The sequence below is a fragment of the Octopus bimaculoides genome, chromosome 9 (genome assembly GCF_001194135.2).
Source record: "Octopus bimaculoides isolate UCB-OBI-ISO-001 chromosome 9, ASM119413v2, whole genome shotgun sequence".
In the NCBI taxonomy this organism is placed as follows: Eukaryota; Metazoa; Mollusca; class Cephalopoda; order Octopoda; family Octopodidae; genus Octopus; species Octopus bimaculoides.
Genome location: NC_068989.1, coordinates 85,979,086 through 85,983,983, shown reverse-complemented (window position 1 = coordinate 85,983,983; position 4,898 = coordinate 85,979,086). Strand labels below are relative to the sequence as shown.

At 40.5% G+C, this 4,898-nt stretch overlaps 1 protein-coding gene across 4 annotated transcripts in view; it reads left to right on the top strand.

The window, feature by feature from the left end:
• Positions 1–4,898, top strand: part of LOC106869704 (serine/threonine-protein phosphatase 6 regulatory ankyrin repeat subunit A) — a 144,860-nt gene that overhangs the window by 137,426 nt on the left and 2,536 nt on the right. The gene's annotated exons all lie outside the window — the stretch shown is intronic.

Here is a 4,898-nt window from a genome sequence, read left to right as displayed (position 1 = left end):
ATCCACATGTCACAACAGCAACTATCAATCCCAGACATCCTCCCCCCCCCTTCCACTTCTTTTTTTAAAAAATAAAAACTTCTGACTCTACAGAGGGGCTGTGATTCTGCTTGCAAACCCTTCATACTTGTTACTAGATAAAAGGCTGCCCTTCTTCAGTGGAGAGCTGCTCTTTTATGAGGGCCACACACAAGGTGGATTTATTTTGATGGTGTTTATGAATTATCTTTATTAATTTCAAGTTTTCCTCCTTTCCATCTCTACTCAATGTTTCACTCACTCTTACCACCTTCATTCAGCGGCGACAGTGAGTGAAGGTGCTAAGAGTTTCACCTGTTTTATTCATCACTCCCCTCCCTCACTCTACTCCATATTGCACTCGTTTATCATGTCCATGTCACTCATTCTGGTCTCCTACCACTCATCCCTTATTCATCTGTAGATATTCTGTGACACGCACTCAAAACTTCTATCTTTGTTGTTGTAAACCACTTTCGTGCACACTCTGCTCTGCACTGTATCTACACCGTCATCTTCACTGCACCCATTTGTGGCCTAAACACACACACTCTGCACTTTGATAACCCATGGTGGGATTTAGGACAGTCTTCCTTCTGAGACATGTCTCAACTACATTATATCTTTCACCTCTCTGTTGCCATCCTAATATTTAACCAACAGTTTGCCCAACGCTTGGGAAATGCAAGTACAAGACTGCTCTGCCTGGCGAAACTGCACCAACAGAGGTACCACCTCCTACAAACAGAACAGGATTGCAGGGCACAAAGAAAACAGTAGTCCAGAACCAGCTCCTTGCCTTCAGCCATGACAGACCATCCATACCTGACCTTCCTCTGAGCCTTCTGAGTATGCGTTGGACTGATTGGCCACAGACAGACACCCCCACCTCATCATCTTGTCCCATGTGATGTCCTATTTATATACATATATACTTACCACATTATGTTCCTGGTGAATCTAATCTGTAGAAACCTACTTTTGATGGTCATTATCATTATCATTACCTCCGCCTTAGCGAAGGTGGAGATATTGTTTTCAGTTGTGTTTGTTTGTTTGTCCGTAGACAAGATATCTCAAGAACTGCTGGATGGATTTGAATGAAACTTTCAGAGATGTTTGGCCTCGTGACTGGCACAAACTTATTAGATTTTGTGATTGATCTGGTACCAGACAAGGATTCAGGATTCCTTTTTTTTTTTTTTTTACTTAACCTTTGAGAGCAGTCGGGTTCCTTTTTAGTATTCTCATTTGTGAAACCAGTCAAGTTTATTTCAGATATTCTCATTTTAAAAATCACCTCTAGCTATTCGTTGAGAGGACGTTGGTGTTGCCTTGGCGGAGGTTTGTGCTCTCTGAGTACTCTTTATTATTATTGTTATTATGATTATTTGATTGGCAGAACCGTTTGAGTGTTAGAGTTTATTTCTAGTGCTTTTGAATATGTCTTTACCTTTCATCCTTCTCATGTTGTTAAAATTAAATTACAGTCAGGTTATTGGGATTGATATTATTTGACGGTTTCTCCCTAGAAAATACCTTGCCTCATGCTTCAGGCCTTTCTGCTTAGCACAAGGTATTCAACTCACAATCCTGGCTTCTGTGTGTTGAGTATTGAGTCCTACAGCAATGTTTCACCCTCCATTCCACTCAAATTGATACGTTTACTACTTTTATTTTTTTTTCCCCCAGGCATCAGGACCTTTGTTCTAATTGGGGATTCAAAACAGGGTTTATATGATGCCTTTGGTGGAAGCAATGAGGTACACTCATTGAAAATTCAACAAATAATTACACTTTGTCTTCTGCATTATTTTTGCCATCAACATCAAGTTTAAGGCGATCATAAGGCAGCATGTTGTGTCCTTGAACAAGGCACTTTATTTCACATTATTCCAGTCCACTCAGCCAGCAAAAATGAGTCGTACTTGTACTTCAAAGGGCCAGCTTTGTCACATTCTGTGTCATGCTGAATCTCCCTGAGAACTACATTAAGGGTATGCGTGTCTGTAGAGTGCTCAGCCACTTTCACGTTAATTTCACAAGCAGGCTGTTCTGTTGATTGCATCAACTGGAACGCTCGTCGCTGTAACCACTGGAGTGCCAGTTAAGGTGGTGGAACGGGCAGAATCGTTACCATGCCAGGTAAAATGCTTTGTGGCATTTTGTCCATCTTTACATTCTGAATTAAAATTCTCCCGAGGTCGACTTTACCTTTCATCCTTTCGGGGTTGATAAAATAAGTACCAGTGAAACACTGGGGTTGATGTCATCAACTTAATCTCTCCCTTGAAATTGCTGGCCTTGTGCCAAAATTTGAAACCAATATTCAACAAATTTGCTTCCCAGTCACATTCTTCCAGGTCCAGTTCCACTGCATGGCACCTTCAGCAAGTATCTTCAACTATAGCCCCAAGTTGACTAAAGCCTTGTGAGTGGATTTGGTAGACGGAACTGAAAGAAGCCTGCTGTGTGTGTGTGTGTGTGCATGTGTGCACATGTGTGTCTAAGCATATGGTATACAAAACATCATAACTTAAAGTGCTGACTCTGAAATCTGTAGAAAATTTTTAGTTTATCACTTAAAACTGAAAATATTGCACTGCTAACACAAGAAGTAGGACATGATATTCACTTGTAAACCTTTAATATACTCTAGTATATTGTGGTTGCAAAGCGAAATACTGTGTTCTTGTTTGTAATTAATATATTATATTATATTGTGTGTGGATGCTTGTGTATACCCTTGTCTTGACATCATGTGATGGCTATAAACAAGCATATTGTTTGTTTCCAGTCTTCCATGAAAAATATGTCTGGCCACGTGGGAAATATTACCCTGCTTGGAAACAGGTGAGGGTTGACAACAGGAAGAGCACCCAGCCATAGAAAATCTGTCTCAGCAAATCTCATCTGTTCCATGCAGGCATGGAAAGCGAACATTAAATGATGATTTTATATATCATTATCATCGTTTAGCATCTGTTTTCCATGCTGGCATGGGTTAGATGGTTTGACTGGAACTGGTAAGCTGCACCTCATTTCAGTCATCCATTTGGCTTAGCTTCTGTGGCTGGATACCCTTCCAAGCACCAACCACTTTACAGAGTGAACTGGGTGTGTCTTACATGGTACTGGCAATGACCATCGTTCACTTAAATCACCAGAACTCTCTTTACACCATAGATATACACCATGGACATAGTCCTTCGTAGATAAGGAAAATGTTCATGCTGTAGTTGATATACTGTCTCTGATATATGGTTAGTGTGTTACACACCAGACGGTCAAGGCCTAGCAACAGTATAGGCACAGATATTGGATTGCCAACATGTGATGTTTGATGGCAGAAAAAGTCCAAGTTGTCATCTGCAGTAAACCTTCCTCACCACTTTAATATTTTCTTGGGCTGCAAGCTTGGCAGAATTGCTAGCATGTCAGACAAAATTCTTAGCGGTATTTCGTCTGCGTTACGTTCTGAGTTCAAATTCTGCCAAGGTCGACTTTGCTTTCATCCTTTCGGGATCAATTAAATAAGTACCAGTTATGCACTGGGGTCGATGTAATCGACTTAATCTTTTTGTCTGTCCTTGTTTGTCCCTTCTGTGTCCCCCCCCCCCCGTGGGCAATAAAGAAATAAATATTTTCTTGTTTCCTTTTTCTGTATGAATACTAAATTAAAGCATTAGATAAGGTGGCGTACCAACCTATATTATATGCATTCATCAACATATCTTACATCTGATATAATAATCGCCAGTGTTAAATAATTTTGCATTTCTATTTCGATTCATCACAGCTGATTGCATACACAAACCTAGCGCACGTACGTGCACAGAGTTCCCCCTAAGGGGCCTGTGAGGTTTCCTTTGATCAAGTTCAGTACAGAATTATCCATTCTGCCGTGTCCTTCACTCATTCTACTAACCATTTATATTTCTCTCTTTGTATCTCTTTCTCTATTGTTCAGTGTTGGGTTTATTGCAGGAACATTACTTTGATTCTGCTCTGGAGCTGTCTATAAAATGTTGTTGGCTTTCTGCTTAAGCTGCATGCTATGCTTTTTGTTGGTGGGTTTTTTTCTTTGGCTTTTTTTTTTTTGGTTTATTTGTTTTGTTTTTTTGATTCTAGCTTCATAGCAGCATAGGTGCTCTTTGTTGCTTACAAAAATAACATGTCTACATATTAGCCAGTCATTCTTTATGATAAGCTGTCATTGTGGTGTCTACAATCAAGGCAGTAACCATTGGTACCAATAAAACACCCGGTACTCCCTGTGAAGCAGTTGGCATTATGAAGAGCATCCAGCTGTAGAAACCATGTCAAAGCTAGCAATAACCTTCAGTGCAGCCCTTGCAACTCACCAGGTCCTGGTAAATGTTGATTTCTTCATTAGGAAGTACCTCCGTAGAAAGTGATTGCAATCAGTCGGGCGTCTTAACATTATCTCTGTATATCTTGTTTATGAAGGGTTGTGTGTGTGTGATGTGGATTACTGCATAAATATTTGGCTATATATTCTGCCTGTATGTCTGTGCACACCTTTCAGTGCCATGTATGCCAGGTCTGCAAATCTAACGGAGGCCTCAAAAGACATTTTAAGAGCCACTAAGATCAGAACTTAACTGCAGCTCTTGGTGGTCCAAATCGGATATGCAATCTATGTGGGTGTCTTTTCAGAACATTGTCTGGTTTAAAAAGCCACATCAGATGCCATGATGGTTCTAAGGTGTAGGTACAGAAGGTGGTCAAACTCTGCATAAGGATTAGACAACCACCATTGGAGCCTGGTGTAGCCATCTGGTTCACCAGTCCTCAGTCAAATCGTCCAACCTATGCTACCATGGAAAGCGGACGTTAAACGACGATGATGATGATAT